This window comes from Vanacampus margaritifer, chromosome 16 (genome assembly GCF_051991255.1).
Source record: "Vanacampus margaritifer isolate UIUO_Vmar chromosome 16, RoL_Vmar_1.0, whole genome shotgun sequence".
Classification (NCBI taxonomy): domain Eukaryota; kingdom Metazoa; phylum Chordata; class Actinopteri; order Syngnathiformes; family Syngnathidae; genus Vanacampus; species Vanacampus margaritifer.
The window spans coordinates 11,008,079-11,033,100 of NC_135447.1; the positions used below are offsets into that span (position 1 = coordinate 11,008,079).

The 25,022-nt window shown below is 40.8% G+C and overlaps 1 long non-coding RNA gene across 2 annotated transcripts in view; it reads right to left on the reverse strand.

Moving 5' to 3' along the window:
• The window catches only part of LOC144035980 (uncharacterized), a 178,614-nt gene that overhangs the window by 57,737 nt on the left and 95,855 nt on the right, over positions 1–25,022 (reverse strand). For both annotated transcript variants that reach the window (XR_013288549.1, XR_013288548.1), the window contains exon 3: positions 7,657–7,746. This is a non-coding gene — a long non-coding RNA (uncharacterized LOC144035980). The remainder of the gene's footprint in view (positions 1–7,656; positions 7,747–25,022) is intronic.

Below are 25,022 nucleotides of genomic sequence, written 5' to 3' on the forward strand. Positions count from 1 at the left end.
CTCTTTTTTTATTTTATTTTTTTATTATGTGGGTGAGTATGTGTATGTGCGTGCGTGCGAGTGTGTGTGTATTCGTTAGTTCACCTAAAACCTATTAAAAAATCCCAAACCGTTCACCTAAACCGAACACTTGAGTGACAACACACAGAGTCGTGAGACCGTCAGGAGACCCGAGGAAGGACCAAAGAAAAGAAAGGAAAGTGAAATCCAGCACCAACCAGAGTCCTTCACCAACCCCAGAAACACCGACAGACTGGACCTGGCGCTGACATCTGCAGACTCCGGTGAAATAGTGGAGAGCCCAGGTTTCCAAACAAACATGGTGGTTAACTGTTATGCTGTACGTAAATGGCGTAAGTTGCCATTGGAAATGAAATCAGCCCCTCCCTGATTTGTTGGAATCCCTGATTTGTTGGAATCCCTGATTTGTTGGAATTTAGATGTCTCTGGGGTTGGTGAAGGACTCTGGTTGGGTGGCCTGGTGGGTGGTGTCTGGTCGGTGCTGGATTTCACTTTCCTTTCTTTACTTTGGTCCTTCCTCGGGTCTCCTGACGGCCTCACGACTCTGGCTGGAAGTGTCCGGTTTAGGTGAACGGTACGGGATTTTTTAATAGGTTTTAGGTGAACTAATGAATACACACACACTCGCACATACACATACTCACCCACATACAAAAAAAAAAGGAGAGCAATGATGATGACATGTCAAATCGGTAAAATTATCGAATGAACAATACTGAGCTCTCTAGAAAAGAAAAGAAAAAAAAGTAGTATAAACGCCTTATGTTATATCAAGATTAAAAACAATGTTTTTTTTCCCCTATTCCCTCCCTATTTGAAAAAGATCTTTAAAGCATTTTTAAAATCAAATATCTGACACCAGCAGTCAGATTTACTTCAACCTAAACAACACACCATTGGAAAACTGAAGCTACAAAAAAAAAAAAAACATTAAATATGGTTGATTGTTGAATAAGGAAAAGCATGGCTGATGACGGCCAGCGGAATGAAATACCGAGGTGCCTGTTTTGACACTTGTGTAATTCATTACTTTCAATTTGTGAAATTGACGGGCAATTTTAATAAAATACAACTTTGTGACATCAACAAATGCTAAAAAAACAAAAACGTGGTAGTGGGTCCAAGAATGTTTATTGGTATGCATCAGTTTCCTACACTCTTGAGGCTTGAAGACAATTATTACTGTTAGCTTACAACTAAATGACACAGCATGTTTTTCAAGTGGACTATTTTAGTTCATCGTAATACAGTCCAAGCATAGTTCTAATGTTTCCCTTATTGTGTGTTTGTTTAAAGATGCGCCAAGTTCCTCTATCAGTCATACGAGTTTGCTTAGGGGGTGCAGTAATTTGAGAAAAATTCCTTAGCATACTGTAAGATGTTGTGGCACTTCAGCCCTGGAAAGTAGCGGCTGCAAGCAAAATCATTAAAAGCTCATTTGCATTCTCTTCAACCAGCACAAACACTGCAGTAAATTGGTAAACAAGGGCAGCTTGTTTTTTGCATGATTTGACCACTTTTAATGTTCCACATGTGGCAACAAATAACCACGCCAGCTTGGTGTCATTAATTCCTGAAGTCCGGTGGGCACACAATTGGCTTCTTGCATTTTCTTCCATCTTTATGCTGGATTTGGGATTCTGCACCTTGTAATAAATGCTTACAACAGCGGATTTTTCTGTCTTATTATTAATATTTGATGCAGATATTGTTTGCGATATCTTAGATGTCTCAAACAAAGCAATCTCTGCAACTTTTCTAGCAATCACACAAAACTGACGGAGAGCGCGCTCGGCGAAGGTAATAATAAAGTTAATCGAATAAGCAAGCAATAAAAATTTTGAGCAAACGAAATCCCTTTCGATTGTGACATCTGAGAAGCGTGCTCGAACTGAGCGCGTCGAAGTTAGACAGCCCAAAATATTGATGCCGCAAAATGACCCAAAAGCAATAAAGCAGCGCCCATGAGACTTAGCCTATACATTTATTCATCGCTGAGGCCACAGATGCGCAAACATACACAAAGAACAAGCAGACTAATAAAAAGAGCATATCTATGCCAGAGGCTGGAGACTTGGGGCATTTAAATTTAGAACGCCATGTTTAAACAGAGAACACCATTCTCCCTTTTCAATTCAATGAAATGAAAAAGTTTGGTGAAAAGTGAAAATAACAGACCGGCTCACCACTCGGAAGACGAGCCCTACTAATGGGTTTGCTGCGTCTTCTACTTTGGAAAACAACATGAATGTTTTATTCAAAGAAAATTACTAGCATTAGAGAAGCCAATTTGAAAAAAAAGGTAAAAAGTAAGTAAGTAAAGTAACTATTCTTTGGTCCTTCCTTTCTTTGGTCCTTCCTCTGGTCTCCTGACGGCCTCACGACTCTGGTTGGAAGTGTTCGGTTTAGGTGAACGGTATGGGATTTTTTAATAGGTTTTAGTTGAACTAATGAATACACGCACACTCGCACGCACATACACACACACATACAAAAAATAAATAAAAGGAGAGCAATGATGATGACATGTCAAATCGGTAAAATTACCAAATGAACAATACTGAGCTCTCCAGAAAAAAAAAAAAAAGTAAGTAAGATCATAAAAAAAGATTACCATCTTGTTCTCCATTACATTTGCAACAAAAACAAATTCAGAATTTTGTTTTTGAGAACCAAATCTCAAATCTAAGCAAATTTGCTGTTTCGCAAAAAAAGTCATGATAAATGTGATTTTAGAAAGAAAATTTGCGTTTCTCACTGATCACAGTCGTACTGGCCTGGCCTTAACTGGTCTTGATCACGAATCCCGAGTGCGCCCTGTCCGAGACAAGACTGATGCTACATTCACACCAACAGCGGGGGAGGTGTTTCAGGAGGCACAATTGCATTGTAGTCAATGTATTTCGCGCGGAACGGTGCAAAAGTGCGCGGAGGACGCGTTGAAATGTGGTGCAGCGAGGCCATAATCCGCACATTCGCGCCCAAAAATCCTCACTTTCGCATATACAAGTTGAAAAATGTACACTTTTTTCGCCTCGCAGCAGCCAATCGGCTTTGAGTACGGGCTACCAGGAATATAACGATATCCGAACATTACGATACAATATTATCACTATAAGAAGCTCACAATATGATAATTATCACGATATTGTGGGGAGGTTGGCGATATTTAAAAAAAAAAGGTCACAATATTGTAAAAAAAATTAGCTCATTAAAAAAAAAAAAAAGCACATTATTGTGCTTGTGTACATAACAGCAATGCATATAAACCAGCTACAATCTCTAATATTGAACCACTTAGTTGCTAATGCGAGCACAGTGCGAGTTCCTCCACATATCATTAACTCAGGGGTTAATTAATTAATTAATTAATTAATATTAACTAATGGGCAGCGTGGCTCAGTGGTTGAGTGGTCGTCTCCCATCCGTAAGGTTGTGGGTTCGATGCTCACCCCTGGTGACCATGTCGAAGTGTCCTCGAGCAAGACACTGAACCCAGATTTGTTCCCAGACGACCTTGCTTGGCAGCAGTTGACCACTAGTGTATTAGTGTGTGTGTGTGTGTGTGTGTGTGTGTGTGTGTGTGCGTGTGTGTGCGTGCGTGTGTGTGTGTGTGTGTGAATGTGAGGCTTAATAGTAGTTAAAGCGCTATATAAATGCAGTCCATTTAGCATTAACTTGGTTCACAAGCATATGTTCCCCTTCATCTGACCAATAGCGTTGTTTTTAAACATAGAAGGGCCAAAACATTCCTCATGAAAATCAAACTGCACTAAAAACTAGCCACCAGAGGGTGCTAGAACCTTACAAATGGAAATCAACCAGAATTTTTTAACAGATGTGCTACTTTTAATATCGTGACATGACGACGACAATATTGTGGCAGTTTTAATATTGCGATATCACGATATCGCCGTTATCGTTACATTCCTGCGGGCTGTCCTGTCTCTTGTCACCCAGAGCGCAACAACACAGCCAGCCGGGACCGAATGGTGAGCAAAGAAGTAGCATACTGGGTTTCTGGTAAGTGTATTTACTTGCTGTTGAACTGTACCAAGCTAGAAGAAGTTAGCTAAAGATATTTAGCGCAACCATCGGCTGCCGGATTGGCACTAAAAAAGCGGAACTGCTAAAAGATATTATTATATGCTTTAGATATTCTAAGTAGTTAAGTGGTCTAAAAGCAGAAAAACTGCAAAAAAGCAAAATACAATGTGACGTTAGCTTTACAATTCTATCCAAATACATAATTTAACAACAATAATATGGCTCCTATTGTGTGCGAAGGACCCCCTGCAAGGTTCACAGGTAGGGATCCGGGAAGGATTCTACTGGTTGTTGACTTAAAATAAGACTTGGGGGGGTGGAGAGAGATGGAAAGAGACATTTTTCTTGCTTATGGTTAAACTCATTAGTGTGACTGTCCAGCCGTGGCAGATCGATGGCAGCTGCATCCATCTGAACACACGCCACTTGGGTTCGAATGCAGCCTGCTAATGGCTGAACTCGCCATGACTGAGTGATTAGCCTCCGAAAAGGGATTGCGCCATTCACTTTTTTCTGCATTATAGACTCCGCCCACGGCCTGCTGTCACATCCATACTGAGAGTCGCTCTCCTACATAAACCGTTAGACACATTCCATAAGTAATCCTCCAACAGGCCTAAAAGCTAAAGTCATCCCTCGGCGCCATCAACTGACGAGATGTTTTCGGACGGGCGCTTCACTTTATTTGCAGATCGCTACCATCAGACACTGCGTGCAGTCTTCAAATGTTTACAAATAAACATGAGGTTTCGGATTAGCGAAAATGACCTAATTGCGCTTGCCACAGGTGCTAAATTAAGATTGCAGCTTTGTTTCTTCTTTATGTAGCTAACACTCAAAAATCAAAGCATAGAACAATAAATAAAAATAAGTACAGTTATACAAGTAGAATCAAGGAAAAGGTACCTTCACTAAGAATATAGAGAGTGATATTTTCTTGAAAAAGCTTAGTAAAAGTTGATGCACTTAGAAATTCTAAGTCAATTTTTCAAGGAGTTTAAACCTGGAGAACCCAAGAACCCTTTTCTTCTTTGGAAAATTATGAATTATACATTAAATGACTGCTATAAGTTCACTGAACACCAAAATATATGTTTTTTCAATTTTAACCCTTTTTTTTTAACTAGCTCAGAGTTGCTAATTTATCAAAATATATATATATAAAACATACTCCTCGGCATTCTACAACATGATATGAAATAGATTAACAAAAAAAACACAATTTTACCATCTTATGGTTTGCTGAGAAGATGGTTTTGTTTGGATTGATTTCCAGCTCAACAAAATTGGCATGTTGCCAGCCATCAGTGCAATATTCCTCCACTAGATGGCCCCATGTAGGGGTCAGAAGTGGCACTCTGGACTTTTGAAGTTAAATTTGTAAAAAAAAAAATAAAGGTCTTTGTTACTTGAGTAGCAGAATTTATAGGGGCCAAATTTGACCCCGTGGGTTCTCCAGGGTTAACTAGAATTTATTTTAAAAATATATTTTAAAAAATGGGAAAATTGACGATTAACAATTAATAAATTTCCAAGCAATTGTATTGTACAATATTATGCTACGAGATAGAACGTCTTCATGGCTATAGTTAGCTCGTGGTTTTCTTACACGTGGTGGTTGGATTCAAGACCAATTCCTCTTACGTGCCTATATCGCATATTCACATCCGTATTTGGAAGAGACCCAATGCTGATTGAGGCTAACCAATTCTGTTCTTTTCTCTTTTTTTTTTGTTCCCATGACACAGATTGTGCCAAAGGAAAAAAAAAAAGGGTTATTGTGTAACGTGAACCTTGTAGCATAAATCCAACTCGGGACACTTCATTTCGCCTCAATTGCTTCAAGACAATATTAATCAAGAACCAATTCCACACAAGCGACAAAACTTGAAACGATCAATTAATTGATTATTATGCCCTGGTTGTTCCACTTCATTACAGCACCATATACACGTCTGCATTAATGGAAATGTATCCTTGACGGCACACATGTCTGTTTTTTAGCGTGACCCCCCCTAAACCCTCCATTTTTTCAAGACCAATAAGAAACGCTCCGATGTCCTTGCCATGAGCCAAAGCGGTCAAAACAAGCTCGGTGGAGGTTGAAGAGCGAAAGGGAAGCAGGCAGACCCCTTATTGTGGAGCAAATGGCCCACAGAGATGTAAACATTACATGGAAGAATGGCCTACTGATCCAGCTAAGAGATTGCAAAGGGAAGGTCAATGGTTTGTCCGGCAGCCTATCAGAGGGTGCGCGCGCGTGCGTGCGTGTGTGTCTTTGATCAGGGGGGCAAGTGTGAGCCGAGTGAAGCTGTGGGGGCTCCACAGAAGAAAATTGAAACACCCACTTTTCCAAAAGGACTTCAATGCGATTGTCACAAAGGATAAGCTTGATCTTTTCACTGCTGCGTAGCTTCTATTAAGCATGCATACGCACGCACACACATACACTAGGGCCGCAGGTGTTGCTGGTGATATGCACATTTGAAACGACACTAAAGCTCCAATAAGGTGAACGTGCTGTTTAAGCTTTTTGAGGCAGCATGTGTGTCCTTTCAGACATCATCTGTCTGAAAGTAAACATCACTCGCTCAAAACAAGGTTAGAAATTTCCAAAGCTGGTTTATTATTTCTTCTTCCTTCTTTTGCCTTTAGATATTTCATTGCAAACAATTGCTACCTTATGTTTATGAAGACATTTTGTGAATATCAATTCAGAAAGCTGTTTGATTAAGTCTCTCGGCAGTGCGTTGCAATTATGCCTGCCTCCCTTCTGCATGTTTATTCCATCCCGGTGATAAGACTTCCTTATGAAGACACTGTTAATTGGCAGCCGGGATCCAATCAACTCCAAATTTACTCCGGGAATAATAACAGGTCACTCACTCGGGAGTGGCTTTCCAAAGTAATTGTTCCGCTGGTAAAAGAAGAAAACAAAAAAACAAAAAAAGAAAGTGATGGAGGAGATGTAGCGGCTATAAGGGCTCAACGTTGCTTTCCATACCTCAAACGCGATCAATAATTCATCTGCTGAGCTCGGTGTGTACAGAGCACCACAAATCACCTGCAACATGTACAATGTCATGTCGACAAGCGGACTACACGGCTATGAAGTACTGTTCGACACTGCCTTTGCTTGCTTGACAGTTCTGAGATTCTCATTCTGAAGTGTTTCATGTTGATTTGGTCTTTTCTCTGTAACCGCAATTTAGAGTTGTTTTTGTCTTGCTTGCTATCATAGGTTGACCAGATTTCCCAGACAGTCACAATTAAGACACAGTCACATTTTTGATCCTTGTGTCCCCAGCCCCATTGTTTTGACCCACTTTCATGCAAGTCTCATCAAAATGTTTCCCCCACGTGTTATGTCAATCTCACGTTTGTCTTAAAAAACAATAAAAAAAAATATTTAAATGTTAAATTCCTTCATATTTCATTTCACGTTTTTGCCTTCTCATTCTCATCTGCACTGGCAGATGTCGCAAGTATTCATCATACCGGAACTAGAACTACTTAATGTTACCGTCTCTATGAATCATGGGAAATGTAGTCCTAATATCCTAATGCTGCAGTTACTTACGAACTTACTTCTGAATGTGAACAAAGCATTTCTGCCGCCATGTTTCCAGTGATACAACGTGGGACCGCAAGGTGAATGACACTGCCAACTTCCAACAGCTGCCAAAAGAGGAAAAAAGAAGAAAAAAAAAAGGTTGGATAATGGTGAGTGCATTGCTTTGTTTAGTGCTGTTGAACTGTCAACCAAGATAGCAATTAGTATTAGCTCAAGTAAAAACAAGCAACAGATTAACTAGCGATTAATTTTGTTAGAAGTAGTTCCTGGTGAGAATTTATTGTACAGTATATTTGATTTTCAGTGAAATGATAGTGTCCTGGTTTTCAATTTTGAAAATCTGGCCAACATATAGTAGCACAATAAGTCAAAATGTACATACCACTGGTATGTCATATGCAGAGGTGGGTAGAGTAGCCAAAAAATTGTACTCAAGTAAGAGTAGCGTTACTTCAAAATATTAAAAAAAAAAACTGTCATCAGACAGACAAAAACATAAAATTATGTGCAAGTGCTGGCATCTTCAAAACAAAACAAAATAAAAAAATAGCTTTTTGAGCTCGAACAACAGTGCAAGCAGACACGTTAGCCCAAGCATGCACGATCCATTCACAATGGGCTCGTCTGTTTCCACATCAATGGGCCAGTGTCTGGGGTTGAAGTCAATGTGTATTGGATGATATGCTGTAAAAGTGTAAAAAGTCTTATCTACTTCCGGCTGTCGTCATGTGTATTGAACTCAGGGCTGGGGGCTGTTTTCTGAGGGTTTTTCAAGATAGTATAAGAATGCTGTGAGTCCGCTGTAACTACACACATGCGAGAGGACTGCAGCCATTTGTCTGTAAACTTGCTTGTGTCCAGAATATTCTGTAAAATAAATCCTTCGAAGGACCTGTTCACCGATCTCCAGTCTGTATTCAGAAAATCAACCTTCTCTCTACCCGAACAACAACGAACACGCGGAAGACAAAGATAGTCTTCTAACAATGTAAAAAGCATTGTGTGTTAAAACTACTCTTAGAGGTACCGTGTAACCGAGTAAATGTAACTCATTACTACCCACCTCTTCTCATATGTCTGCTTCTTCATAACATTTTGCTTTTAAAATCCTGTTCAAGGCCATGCTCAGATTACTCAATAAACTTCATTTAGGACAGTCGTTCCTAATGGCTGCAGCCACATAAGTGAAAGTGAAAAGGCAGGAAGGATGTGTACGGCCAAAAGCAATGCTCTCCATGATATTGACATTTCGCTGCAAGGAAATTTGCTGTAAAAAGCCATGCGTCATAATTGAATGAAAAGTCATCCGTCAGCGTGCTTAATGGATGCATCATTTTCTCCTGATGGATATTTGCTATAAAGCTGTCTTAGGACCAAATAGTGTGAAAGCAGTCTGAAAAAACACAGCTCATCACATTTAAGTGAACATAACGGATATGTATTTAGGTGGGAAAACGAGACACAGACACCATTGATCATGTTTAATCTGTTCAACAATGTTGGCTGAGAAAGTTAAGCCAGTCATAAATTTCCGAGCATCCGCGCAAGGGAGGACAATTTCTACACACACACAATTCAATATTGAAACACTCATAAGCTCAATCATAAGAATAATCACTGAGACCATCGACACTAACAATGCATTACGGATGTTTACATCACAATTAATCAACGTTATTATTTGGCCAACCATGCATCATACGCAGTCAAATTGAAAGGACAAATCAATATTTAACATAAACAGAATTGTTGCTTCTTTGTGGAAATTCTCTTTGCACTTTTAGGGAGTCTCGCGTCTTTGCTGTTTAATTTGCCAACCGAACTCAAACACATTGAGGTTGAATCATTTGGATAAGATGAATTGCCAGGAAAAACACTCACTTATCAAATTGAAGATATCCTTAATTGATCATTGATCTCGATGTCACGTGAGGTGCGGAGTTAGGACCCAAACGCAGACAAGACACGGGAGTTAGAAAACAGAGACAAAAATATAAAGTTACAACTGTGAGCAGGGCTGGCTGCAGATGACCTCCAAGAAAACACTTGGCTAATAAATCTCGATGCAGAGAAACGACCCGCTAGAACCTCAACGTACTGACAAAGGTGTCGCGCTAGAGCAATGCACAATTCTAGATGACAGAACAAAGGCCGAGATGACAAAATCAGACTAAGACTAAGACTATGAGTGGAAGCTCATACAGGACCATAACAACTGAAAACAATATCAGCATAAGGGACATAGCAACTGCAAAATAAAGAGTGATGAGACAAATACATCACAAGGGACATAGCAACTGCATAGCAACTGACAACATGATCCAACTCAAAACACAGTCATAAGATGCTAGAAGGGAAATTCAATATAGAGAAGTTTCGTAGTTTTTGAGAATACAGACGCTCCCCTATTTACGAACATTCGAGTTACGAACAACGGTACATACGATCATGTCTGCGCGCATGCGCGCATGTCAAAAAATGTTCGGAAAGAGATGCTGTAAGTTAGATTTTTTATTGCGCACCTTTTTCCAAGTACTGTAGTGCTTCTTTCCGCCGCTAATACCGACGCTTGGCGCTGTGAGAGCTCACCCAGCATTGGAGGCTCAGCAACGTGTCGAGGAGGAGGAAGAAGAAGAAACGCCTGTCGCTCATAGATAAAGCCATCGCACTCTTCGAGCAGCAAGACCCAAATATTGAACGTTGCACAAAGGTTGCAAATCAATTGAATGATGCCATACAGTGCTACCGCATCATTTATGATGAAAAAAGAAGAAAACTGTGCAATCGTCGTTAGATCGCTTCTTTCGGCCAGTTTCTAGTAAATCCTCCAAGGAAGATACTCATCAACCCTCATCTTCTTCTCCGCGACCCTCAACTTCTTCCTACATTGAAGTTACGGAGGAGGAAGTAACTTTTGAAGCCCATTCAAGCGACGACGAAGAACCTCTCATGATATAAAATCCTCCTCTTCCTCCTCCATCAAATCGTTAAGCATCGAGTACATCGTCCAAAAGTAAGTTAAACTTCATTTTATTTATCTTATTACGTACATGTACATACTGTGTGTGTCTCTCGCTCTCTCTCTCTAACATACGTAGTACAGTACTGTACGTATTCTCTTTAAACATAAATTATAATACAAAATATAGCACTGAAGCAACTTACGAACAAATTCACCTTACGAACGATCGCTCGGAACGTAACTCGTTCGTAAGTTGGGGAGCGTCTGTACAACTGATTAACATTGTTCGTTAGGAGATTGTTTTCTTATCTGACACAAACGTTGATTCATTCAAATTAAGACTTAATGATTTGACATTTACTGGCAACAGTTCAACCTCAGAATGGATGACTTTTCTTCTGACTTTTTGAACGATTTCCATTATTTACTAAACTTACAGAATCGCTCATCTTTTCAGATCTGCCAGTACAATAAACGTTTTCCTTTTATAATGAGGTGAGTCATGTCACAGGTCACAGTTTTATTTGGATTGTGTCCAAATTTTACAGCCGTGGGGATTTCAAATGAATCCATAAAATTCCCGCAAGGATGCAATTAAGATTTAATTAATTAATTGCTGGACAAGTATTCCATAAATAAAGTATTCCATGAATAAAGGGTCTGTAATCTGCATCGCTCAAATTTGAGATGCAACCAATTCAATAAGGACTAACGACATCTTCAAGCATTACTGACAATGTTAATGGATAATGGTTGAGTTGAATGCAACTGAAGTGACGGTAGGTTGACCGTGCACCCCAAGAGAACCCCCCCCCCCCCATTGCTGCTCTCCTTCTGGCATTGCAAGCGGCACTGAAGTAGCAGAAAGTCACTCAGTGAAACAAACAATGCTGTTGCTGCAAGGCCTACATTTGCATATTCTTACACATGATCAGTCCGACAAGCATGTCTGGATTATTAATACTAAAGTATAAGGAAATACTTTGGAAGAGTCTGAAAAGAATACAAGAAGAGCAGAATATTGTAGTTGGCATAGAAGATGGATGGATTCTGTTTTGTGTCCACAACAGAAATCTAACATTTTGATTCCTCACAAAAGCTATCAAAATGTAATAGACAAGAAACAACTTGACCCCACTGCATTTAAAGGCTCCTTCTGCATAATGAGGTCATAAAATAGGACAAAGCCGATAACAACGAGCTAATTAGTTTCTTAAACAAATGACACAGACAAGCAAGCCTGAGCAACAATACAGGCAAACATAACAAATAAGGTGTAATCACTAAAGTGTCGTGCAGACCAACGGTCACTTTGTGACGCTAGGGAACGTCCAAGGTCGGACACAATTTCAACACTTTCCCATGAACAAGCACGGGAAATGTGTTCCAAAAAACCCACAACTTTTCAGTTAACAAAGTTTCTTAGCGATCATGGAAGTTTAAAAATAAGTTAACTACTGTCAACATGATATAAAAAAATATATATATTATGTGTTAAGATAAAAAATTAATTAAAGTAATCCCCTGCTAGCTAGCTATTGTATCGGTCTAGCTAACTTCCTTGCATCTGTTATTAGCCACATTACACTGAGCAACCAAGAGAGGAATCCTGATAAGTTATATTTTCGTTTCCGTGGTACAAACATCACAAAATCATACAAAAAGCACAGCCCAATTGTGGAGTTAATCTTTTCGAAGCTAAATAGGCTGAAGTCTAGAGACATTTGTATTTGTGTTGTTGATACTGACGAAATTTCACCCAAAGCTTTTCAACAATTTATATATTTAGGTTGAAATTGTACTTTAGGGGTGTTTTTTTATTTTTATTATAGAGGCTTCCACTGTGTTTAATTTCATTTGCAGTTTAAGCTTTAAACACTGACATTTACTCTTTGACAATGTGCACTGTGAGTTAATGGTGGCCATCTGAGGAAGCTTCCTGGGGGAAAACGATACACTTACAAAAAAAAACATCAATTTAAAAAGGATCAACTAGATAGGTCTGTTTTCAGCAAGTGATAACATAAAGATTTGCAGAGGTCCAAATGTGGCCATGAATCAATTTGAAGGATTCATTGGGCTAAAGCGCCTGCATAAAGAGTAACAAATAGTCCGCGTGAAACAAACCTAGGCATGTTTCCAATTTCAATGCGACTGACAGAAAGTGATTTCTCCTCGTTCGCGAGCTTAAACGTCATGTACACGACGCTTTAAAGAACAAAACATTGGCGCTCAATGGAACTTGGCAGACAGATTTGTCCGTTAACATGAGAGGCAATTGCTTAACATATTACAAATGGCAATGGAAGTGGATGTGAACCTGCGTACACGAATCCCCATGAACAACCACTTAAGAGTGCAGACGTTTGTCTTGTTTTTACAACTGTACAAACGTTTTAAAGGGGCATATTGTGCAATATTGACTTTTTAATTGCTTGTATACAAATAGTCAGGTCTATCATGTGTGAAATTAAACAACCAAGTAAATCTTTTGTCCTTTTTTTGAAAAAGTGTCTGTGAGCCCTTCTGCACTCAAATCCCAATACAAAGTAAATCTAGGCCTAATTTACATAACACCCACCCCCCTTTCCACCCATGACATGACCACCTTGGTTCCAGAGCTACGTTCAAGTAACTGATGGACTACATAATCAGAAACACGATTATCAAAATATCAACAGCAAACACTGGTGTGACATCCCTGCTACCTCAAAGCCAAAGGATAAGCAGAGCTGCATTGAATGCACAAATTAGCATTAGTTAACAAAGTTAGCTTCCAATAATTGGCACATAATGTAGCATATGAACCATTGCCTAAATTTATTTAGGCACTTTTCTTTAATGTTTTTTTTTCCACACGGTGTTCTAGCTCCACCCCAATCTCCATGGCAACAAAATCCATACTTACAATTGGCTCTGCCGTACACGGGGCGGGGTGCCTAGTCGCTCACTTAGAGGACAAAAGCAGCTAATTTCAGCAAGAATATATAATTCTTGATCCTTGGGGTATTTTGATGAAAGAATGTTAATGAGACTCCCAGGAATTGTTTTAAATTGGGAAAACAAAATGTCCCCTTTGAGTGAAGACATGCCTCATTCAACCGACATGCGTTTGACATCACTAACTGTTTTAACACGACCTTAAGTGTCATCATGGTGCAAGACGCATGCGCTTAAGAGCACGCTCTTGAACACACACCTACGCACACGCACACTTGAACATACACCCATACAGCTGGCCATACATATTAACGAGTCCTCTTGGTCTTTTCTCATGTACATCAAAGGACACATGCGCACACACATATCCAACCCGTAGAATAAAAGTCTGAATTCTGCATAGTGGAAGCACTCTCATGCTGGCAGGGGAGAGGCAGCAACAAATGGCTGTGAAGGCAGAAGAGTGCCCCCTGCTGTCACAGCAAGACTCCACCTGTTCATGGTCACCTCCTCTCTATTAGTGGAGGCTTCATCCGAGGTGGATATAGTACAGCAGATGCTCAAGTCGTAAAAACTGCAGACGAACCACCGAGAGAGGGCCAAGGGGGCGGGCGCAGGGGCGCAGGGACCAAGTATGAAGCAAACAGCAGGCAATTAAAACAGCTGAGAACGAAGCAGGAGATTACACTGAAAGAAAAAAAAACTGAATATAATAATCAAGCATGTTTTCCCACATTTAATCTATCTATCTATCAATCCGTTGTGCAGAGCTTGTTTTAATGAGCCTAACATGCATGTTTTTGAAAGTAGGAGGAAGACAGAACAATGGAGAAAAACCCAGACAAGTGCAAGGAGAACATGCTAACTTTACACTCGATTCGAACCCCAAACACGACTGTGACTGCTCTCTCATCATGCTGTCCAAATTATAATTACTGTACAAGAGAAAAATCTTAAACTTGTACAATACTAAGTTCAGAACAAATAAGGCCTAAATACCAAAGAAAGTTTGGACCTGGTTAATCACCTGTAATGGAGACGGTGTATTGGACTTCGGCCAAGAAGGAACAATGACTGGTACATTAGCTTCTCTGGCTAGATGAGTGTTTTGTCGATACTGCCATTGTGCAGCTTCATTTAAAGATTCTTTAAAAATCAATTAATTGATCATTACTCAGTCAAGAAAATTCAGTTGAATATCCATCCCTAATTTCTATGTCAGCCGTAAGAATGCAAACTATCCATCCATCCATCCATTTTCTTAACAGCTTATTCCTAGTTTAGCCTTAATTAACTCATTCACTGCCATTAACGACTATAGACGGCGAAAATTCATTTGAACTACAGTATTTCTATTCGTTTAACATTTTTCCCCCACATTTGTTAACAAGAGTAAGAAAAAAAATATTATACCTTTAGGCCAGATATAAAATTTGTGATTAATCATGAGTTAACTATGCGATTAATTACAAATAAAATGTAATCACCTGACGCCCTAATTTTAATAATCTTTTCTTTTTTTAAAAAAAAAAAGATTATTTTAAAAACGAAAAGAAAAGATTATTAAAAATTAAGTTTTAAAAAAAAAGATAATTTAAAAAAAAAGAAAAGTTTATTAAAAATTAGGTCGTCAGGCGATAATTTTATTGCAATTAATCACATTACTTAAATAGTTAACTCACGATTAATCACAAATTTTATATCTGTTCTAAATCTACAATAACAATTTTTTTCTAGGTTTTCATACTTTTGTTAAAAGTGGAAAAATATTTAAACTAACAGAAATAGTTCAAATGAATTTTTGACGTCTAAAGCCGTCAATGGCAGTGAATGAGTTAATTGCGCCCTCTGTTGGTTGTTGACATCTTGTTAAATCTTTTGGGCTTCCCTCAAAGAACGAATTGATATTTTGAAACCTATTGTGATCATTTACACTTAGTAACATCTTCGTGAGAGCATGTTGGGGCTAAATAGCACAAGAAGAAACTGAGATAAATGATAAGGCATTGTAGTTATGACTACATGGAATGAGACCAAATGGCGGCTCGGGTTGATCATATGTATGCAGGGTTTTTAGCGGCTTGTAAATAAATTAGCCATAAGTTAATGAGGTAGTTAAATGTCACTGTTGTGTTTTCTATTAGTCACACTGCCTTTAAAAAAAGATTCAAAAGACTAATAAGGCCTTAATAGTTGGCTTGTTGTTCCATTTCTGACAAAAATTACAATTTAATTAAAGGGAAGGGCCTGTGAGCGCCGACTCACCATGCAATTCTAAAAACAAATAAAACCTCAGATGAACTGTTATGTCGATCGTTGCATTACACTTTTATCATATTTTTACGGGCCTCCCAGGACTTTATAAAAACTGAAATCGCCTCTGATATGAGAAAGCTAAAGATAAATTAACAACTTGTTCCTTGTTAGAACAAGTGCAAATGTTGATGGAGAGACCGTAATGGCAGCAGCAAAACATGAGCATGAAACATTATACCGTCATCAATCAAACGCTGTCTTCAAATGAGCCAAATGTGGAGCAGTAAATCAGGACACACACAAAGAAGCAGGTTGGACTTGGGAAGGTGACAGAATTGTGGATTAGCAATACAAAACAGATGTTTGATGATCTCCCAAGAATATCACGCAAAGTAGTACAGTGGAGGTCGACAACAATTACTTGCCGCTGGCCTACACGCCAATTGGTCAACTTTCAAAACTAAAACTTCCCCATCGAGGTCAATTATAATTGGAACAATTATTTAAAAATGCCAATCATAATGGTGAGGGCAGAGAAGGATGGAAGCCTCATTATTGAGGTTTACAGAAAACCCATCCATACACAGACCAACCAGGATCAGGCAGTGCGAAGCGTCGGGCCTGGACCGACTGGGAGGACCATGGTTTGAAAGTGGCGTGGAAAAAGCCATCCTTCCATGACAAATTCAAAATCCAAACAGATGGAAATTTCTGCCATTTTCTACTGTCTGCTTCAAACAATGTCCTGGCACATCTCCTCAAAAGATTGTCTCATTCCATGGGAAGAAACGACTCCACACTTTGTAAGCATTTTGGATGAAAACTGAAAGGCCTTCAATAAACATGAAAAGTCCAGTTGCCCCGATTTAACGTTTGGAGATCTACAGGCAATGCAAGGCAGTAGCATATTAATTTCATTCAATTCAGCTGTTAACTGTCACAAAAGCACAATTTGTTTAACATAAAAATCCAAATACAAGTAAAGGAAAACCTGGAAAACATTACACACAAACAACAGTACCTTTTAATCACAGGTGACAGCATATTGGCAGCTAGCCAGTTCCCAGCTAGCGTGAGAAGCTAATGTAGCTGTCTTCATCTTCACTCAGTGTTGCTTGTTATCAATCCGCATCAATTGATGTGACTCAAATGCGCCGACACCACAGATCCCAATCGAACTCCTTTATTTTGCTCCATATTGCCTCTGGCTGAGAGTCCTATCAAGCCAACAGGACTTGAACAAGATTAGGAAGTAGAAACCTACCTACATAACTTCAAATAAGTAAAAGTACAAAGAATGACCTAACAGAAGCAACACATCTGGCTCAGTCTTCCACATGACTACTGGATTCAGATTCAGATTCTGGTCACGCTTAATTCACACTGACTGCAGAACCGATGCGGTGCGTTTTTCGTACGGCATTCGTACGGACTGCCATTCACACCGCGTGCGTTGCGTGAGCTGACCGTTTCTGGAAATCTGCACCTGACCGACCACAAGATCATGGGGGTTCATGCTGGAGAGTTGAGTTCACGCGATAACAACCGTGTATATAGAGTCCTATGGGGTGTATGCCACGGAGGAGGCAGGACTTTTGACTTCCTGGTTTTTACACATCAGCTTTGTTTCCATTTCCTGTTTGTGACATGTGGGCCGCGTCCCACTTCTTTTGTGCTTCCGCCTTTGTGCCGGTTGCGCGTTCAGGTCGACGGGTGCGAGTGTGTAGTGTGTCTGTCTCAGTTGTCCGAAGCATTTCAGAGAGTTGAGATGCCCTGCGCTCTCCCGCCGATGGGCGGGACCGCGCGGTTGGGGGGCGCAGGGGTGGGGGTGCAAGTGTTGGAACGTGGCCATCAGTGGCCGGAAACAACACTGATGTGTGAAACCCGGAAGTCAGAGGCATCTACCCTATAGGTCATAGATGTCAAACTCTGGTCCTCGAGGGCTGCAGTACTGCAGGTTTTGGAGGGTTCCCTCTTCCAACACAAACTGATTCCAATCAGCAGGATCGTTATCAGGCTGGTGCAGAACTTGCTGATGAGCTGATCATATATCAGCTGTGTTGGAGAACGGAAACATCCAAAACCTGCAGGACTGCGGCCCTCCAGGACCGGAGTTTGACACCTATGGTATAGGTAAACAAAAACCACACTTGCCTGTTTTCACATCGATATGCTTTTGGACATTATTTCTGGGACTTCTACCATGGGTAAGTACATTTTGTGTTTAACCCCTAGGCGTTATTGTGACCATTTTTGGGCTTTTTGTTGGTTCTGACCAAGCCATTTCAAAATAAAATACTGGTTAAAGGGTTATTTTGTCATGTTCAATTTATTCTGAGCTTGTTTTTTTGTCTTAAATGTCAGACTTATGTCACGCTATGTAGTTAGCCAACCCCCCCCGCCCAAAAAAAAAAAAAATGAGTTCGCAAACAGTTTTATTTTGAAATATACCAGATCTACCTTGATGCCGACGCTCGGCTCGTGCGTCCGGAAAAAATAGAACACTTGCGGAAACCTTCCGCAGCATCGCATCCCTTCCGCATCGCAGCTGGTGTGAATTGACACGCAGACTCAAATGCTTTCTATTCCTCCCAGCGTCCGTTCCGCAGTCAGTGTGAATTGGGCGTCATCTTCACACCATCACAGAGTGAGAATTGAACCTCAGAAGAAACTCTCAAAACCATCAGTTACTCAGCACAGACCAAAATCAGGACACCAGTCACAAAAGAGTCAAACCCAAAGTCCTTTCCTTACAGAGTCCTTTTCTGCTCATGCATGTTTACAGTTTAAAACTTTTTTTTTTTTTTTTTACAACAGATACTTCACACTTCAAGCTACCAGCGTACACAGTCATATATTAATGAGAGCTCTAAGGGCAAACAGGAACCATGAGCGACAGGTCCCGCTCTCCCTCTCGGCTGACACATGAAAGACTTCTTTCACCGGCCAATGGACAACATGGCCCATTGAAATGAATCCGGCAATAAAAAGGCCATTTATTCTCATTGGTATGGGGAGAGGTCCATTCGTCACGCCAAATGGTTTTCTTGTATGACTGTGCAAGACCGAGTCCTGCAATTAAGAGAGGGGGCGTCATATATCATCATCAAGGTCCAGAAAAGGGAGATTGAGATGAAGCCTTATAAAATGGAGTGCAGATGTCACCTTTTTTTTTTTTCCTGCTGGGAAGCAGACGTCACATCTAATAAAGTCAGGATTTGTTGTTTTTTGGAGAAAGTGTGAAAATGGTTTTAAAACAGAGGATAGGAAATGGCTGCTGGCTAGTTAGTCGACAGGGTCTCGTAATGTGAGCGCCCGTAAACGGCTGTCTGTCAGTATCACACTCTCTTCAAATGAGCTTGTTATTTGTCTGGGCCATTACGGGGCGGAGCGTGTTTGCAGGAAGCCGATGTGCCATTAGCGAGGTGGGAAGCAGGTCGAGCAATAGTGAGAGAAAGCGTCAGGCGAGAAGAAACTTTCACAGCTCATTTTGGATAATGCTTTACTGACGCCGACTTTCCAGACTGAAAGATTAGCACACGGTGTTCAAGTGGCCTTTTTGACGCACTCCCTGTTCAACAGTATAAACCCTCAAGCACACAGATTAACACCAGATAAAACATTAAGAATGAATAGAGCGTCAGAGGTGTGGTCTTGGCTCACAGTTTGATACGGCTTCCCCTTGAAACTGCCAGATCCACCACACCAGTATCTACTGAAACTCAAAAAGAATTTGTTTCTCCCACTGGTCACTGAATCAGTGGAGGTTGGCGTTTGTAGATCTCCCTCTGCTTCATCTATTCTTCTTTTAGTCTTTCCTCTGGTCTCTTTTTGTCTCCCTAATCCTGTTGGAATTCAGATGTCTCTGGGCTTGGTGAAAGATTCTGGATTTGTAATGTTGTAAAGTAGAGGGTGGTGCCTAGTTGGTGTTTGATTTCACTTTGCTTCATATTTCCTTCCCTTGATCCTTCCTCTGGCCTCCTGACAATTTCACGACTCTGGCGGGACTCTTAAGTATCCAGTTAAGGTGAAGGGTCTTGCATTTATAACAGGTTCCAGGTGAATTAAAGAGGGCAAACTCGCATGCATGAACAGATTATTTATTTTTATTTTAAATAGACAGCGATGATTTTTTTTAGATATTTTTTAAAAATTATTTTCCTTTTTTTATTCTTTTTTTTTCTTTTTCTTTTTTCTGGAGAGCTCAGTATTGTTCATTCGGTAGACAGCGATGATGATGATGGGAAGGCCAAATAAACTGCAATACCATCTTTCCATCCAACCATCCACTCATCCATCCAGTTCTAGAAAATTTGGGATCTTTATAATACAAATGTATTTATATGAAAGCAAATGGGATGTTAGCCCACCTCCTGGATTTGGATTTGGATTAAAAAAAATCATCTTGTCTTCTAATCTATACAGTCTTAGTTTTTCTTTTTAAAGACAAAAAGGTTTCGTTTCGCAGTTGACGCCGAAACTAGTCAAGGTAAACAAAATATTTTAGTCTTTAAAAAGAAAAAGAAAATGTTTCACCTAACATGGTCCCTTGTCATTTGTAGAGAACATAATTTTGTCATGTTACAGCTACAGTTTTTGTGCAAACATTTCTCCCTCACATTGCAATATTTTAGCCAAGTAACATTTAAGCTCAATATCCTTTGCCCAAACAGACGCATTCACGTAGTAGTTCTGTTTAAACTGTGCTAATGGAGAAAACAAAAGAAAGCAAGCAAACAAACAGGCCAGCACCGAGACAGTTGGACAGCGTTCCAACTAAATGTCAGATTGACAGATGCTCCATCTGCTCTCGTGATGTTCATCTGTTTACCATCTTTCACAAAACATGCACGCATCAATTATGACTCAGCCAAATGTCACCTTCATGAGGGTGCGCTTGCCGCTTAATGATATTTGGCTGAGTGTTGCATTTTTGCTTGTTTGCTTTCGGAGCAATTGTAAACCCGACGAACACGAACGGACCGATTGTTTAACATTCATTTAAATTGTTCAGCGGTGGAGATTGCGAAAGTAATTGGCTCTAAGTGCGTTTGCTGTAAACATTTTGGGAAGAAGAAGGCGCCTGCTTGGCGGTCGCTTTTGACATGGAAAAATGCATTGAGACACACCTCTTCAACCAATTCATCCATCAATTTGTGTTTGAGTAAAACTACTTTGTTCCGCTTGAATGTTTATCTTCCGAGATACTTTGGATAATTCCATGCCTATAAACTTTGTGGAAACAGCATGCAAAAGGCCATTTTCTGCCCCAGCACGAACCAAGTAAGTAAGGCAAGTTCCAGGTTGTAATTTTGATATAGTGGAACCATCAAAAGTCCAATGTCACAAATGCAGAACTGTTTATAGTTGTTTTATAAGCCTAGCCGAGCTATTCTTTTCTTTTTCTTTTTTTCTGGAGAGCTCAGTATTGTTCATTTGGTAACTTTACCGATTTGACATGTCATCATCATTGCTCTCCTTTATTTATTTTTATTTTTTTGTATGCGTATGTGCGTGCGTGTGTGTGTGTATTCATTAGTTCCCCTAAAACCTATTAAAAAATCCCATACCGTTCACCTAAACCAGAGGTGGGCATCGAGGGCCGCAGTCCTGCAGGTTTTGCATGTTGCCCTTCTTCAACACAGCTGATATATGATCAGCTCATCAGCAAGCTCTGCATAAGCCTGATAATGATCCTGTTGATTGGAATCAGCTTGTGTTGGAAGTGAGAAACCTCCAAAACCTGCAGGACTCCGGCCCTCGAGGACCGAGATTGCCCACCTCTGACCTAAACCGAACACTTCCAGCCAGAGTCGTGAGGCCGTCAGGAGACCCGAGGAAGGACCAAAGAAAAGAAAGGAAAGTGAAATCCAGCACCGACCAGACACCACCCACCAGGCCACCAACCAGAGTCCTTCACCAACCCCGAGCTATTCTTGAACCTCGCCCCACCCCGTAGATCAGAGGTGGGCATCGAGGGCCGAAGTCCTGCAGGTTTTGCATGTTGCCCTTCTCCAACACAGCTGATATATGATCAGTTCATCAGCAAGCTGTGCATAAGCCTGATAACGACCCTGTCGATTGGAATCAGCTTGGGTTGGAAGTGAGAAACCTCCAAAACCTGCAGGACACCGGCCCTCGAGGAACGAGATTGCCCACCTCTGCCGTAGATGAATAGTAGTCTTGCTTGTGCACGCTCACTTTCACCGTTGACGAACGACGAAGAATAATCGCTGGATGTTGGTCCATTGTTGTCTGCCACAAAGTCAGCCAATACATTTTGGCGTTCCAGCGCTTGTCAGAGGGTGGATGAAGCACCAGGTAAAAAATAGGACTATTTCCCAAAGGCCTAGGCATGTTCAATACTTAATATTGGGATATAAAAATAGTTGTGAGACGCATCGTTTTATTGTTAATCCTCGGGGGGGTCCGGGTTAGCTTTGTTGCTTGTGTAGCGCCCCCCACCCTCCCCCTCTGAGGGAGTAGTGCATGGAGACAGAGTGACTTTATGGGATATGTGTGATGTATGGCCTTGTGGCTGTTCTGCCGCTGCTCCCCGAGCTCTCAGTTGTGGTTGGGTGTGTGAGAGGGTGGGATACCACATGCTGTGACACGCTGTGATCATATTTCATGATGAATGAGAAAAACACAGCGGACAGTATTGATCTGTTTCTGGCGCTTGCGTTAGAGGATTAATCTGAGGGTTTAATAGGCCGGATTCAAGTTCCTCTGATCCCAGAGGTGTAACCATTGTCAACTTTCATCTCGCATACAATCGTCCTCTTTCTGCAAAATAATACAGCCTTTCACCATCTTTCACAAGCGGATCATTTTATCACTTTTTTCAAAAGTTAAATGTCTCCAGTTTTCTCCTCTGTCTTACTTTTTAATGCCCCTCTGCTCCCCAAAGAGTCCCATAAAAAACACTCATCCCTATCTTTATTTTTATTTTATTTTATTTTCGCTCACACAATGTCTGCTTATTGCTCCTCAATGTGTTAGGAAACAAGTACACAAGAGAAACATTGTAGGTGTTTTAATATGTTGTACAGTATGATGCTTATTGTCCCCCAAGTTTAACCTCATGTTTAGGGGTCTAACAGACAAGCTAATATAAACATAACATAAATGGATTCATTTTTCAGTCCAATAATGAAACACTTTAAAAAAAAAACAGTATTTAAGCACTCTTAAACGGAAAGCACGTCGAACATTTATAAACATCAAATTAACCACAAATAGGGTAAGAGTCTACCTTTTGATCACCAGCAATAAAAATATGGCAGCTAACAAGAAAGAGCAAGCATTAGGAGGTAACACTGCAATCTTCATGTCAATTTGAATAAACAGAAACGTTTCAAATCAAAGTGTTTTGTTCACACATGAACAAAAACGGAAAGCAGAAACCTACTAAAATAAAAGCAGTGACAGCACTAAAACAAGAGCACCCTTTCTTCCCAATCATCCCCATGACAATTATGTATGAGACCTTTGCCAATGGTGAGCGCCACAGTACAATCATTTTAATCCTTTAAGCCATATAAAGTAGTTTGGTTCAGTCTACCATGAATGGAAACTCTCAAGATGGCATTAGCTAAAATGGCCATTCCACACACAAATTCCATTCTAAGCCATAAGTGAATTTTAGCTGTCAGCCAATCAATGGATAGTTGATAACTGTAATACATTACCGCAACCACTACCAAAACAAAATTGTAGGCTACATATCTATTATGATCTTTTACAAAGGGGAAAAAAAGCACACCATAAAAGTGTGTGGAATACCGAACTTGTTGGAGTCAAACTTTGAAAGGAGGCTTTATTGGCTTTTTTTATGCAGCCCTATTGCATCAGAGCGCAAACAACGACAAATTCAGATACTGTTATGGCCTACAACCACAGTACCGTAAGTTTGGAGTGTTATGATATGTTGTAATAGGCAGCCAGATAAGCAGCAGGTTCTTTCAATCTCAATCTCTCTCACACACCTCTCTCTCTCTCTCTCTCTCTCTCTCTCTCTCTCTCTCTCTCCCTCCCTCCCTCTCTCACACACACACACACACACACACACACACATATCTCTCTCCCTCTCTCTCACACTGACTCACACATCTCTCTCCCTCTCTCACACACATCTCGCTCACACACACATCTCTCTCTCTCCCTCCCCTCTCTCACATATCTCTCTCACACACACACTAACACACATCTCTCTCCCTCTCTCTCACACACATCTCTCTCACACACATCTCTCTCTCCCGACCGACCTCCCTCCCTCCATCCCTCCCCTCTCTCACACATCTCTCTCTCACGCATACACGCACACATATCTCTCTCACTCTCTCCCTCACACACATCTCGCTCAAACGCACACATCTCTCTCTCTCTCCCTCCCCTCTCTCACATCTCTCTCACACACACACTAACACACATCTCTCTCCCACTCTCTCACACACATCTTTCCCTCTCTCTCACACACATCTCTGTCACACACACACACATCTCTCTCTCTCTCCCTCCCTCCATCCCTCCCCCTCTCTCACACACACACACTCACACATATCTCTCTCTATCTCTCTCACACACACACGTCTCTCTCACTTACATCTCTCTCTGTCACACACACACACATCTCTCTCTCTCTCCCTCCCTCCAACCCTCCCCCTCTCTCACATACAGTATCTCTCTCTCACACACACACTCACACATATCTCTCTCTATCTCTCTCACACACACACGTCTCTCTCACTTACATCTCTCTCTCTCACACACACACACACACTCTCACTCTCTCTCTTCACATAAATAAAGCATTTGTCAACCTTCAGTCTGCTAACGCCACTGTATAGTGTGTAGCAGTTACCCAACTACAGAAGCTCTATGATCTAGTATATCACCATCATCTGATTCACTGGCTCCTTCCGTCCTCGATCCCCATTACTCTGCTCCTGTTTTCGTCACTACCTTCACTCCGTGTGCTCCTCCACTGTGTTCTTTCATTTCCTGCCCATGAAAGATTCATCTGATGGTTTTAATAATAAATACGAAGATACAGTTGAAAAGTGCACAAGGCACCCTCGACTAGCGCGGCGAGGATCCAAAAGACAAGCAAGGGTAATAATCCTGCTCAGTCATCCAGGCTCTTGCCTCTCGTCCAAACCCCGCCGCACCCGCCTCCTCTCCCCAAAATATGCCTTTTTGTCTGGATAAAAGCAAGGCAGA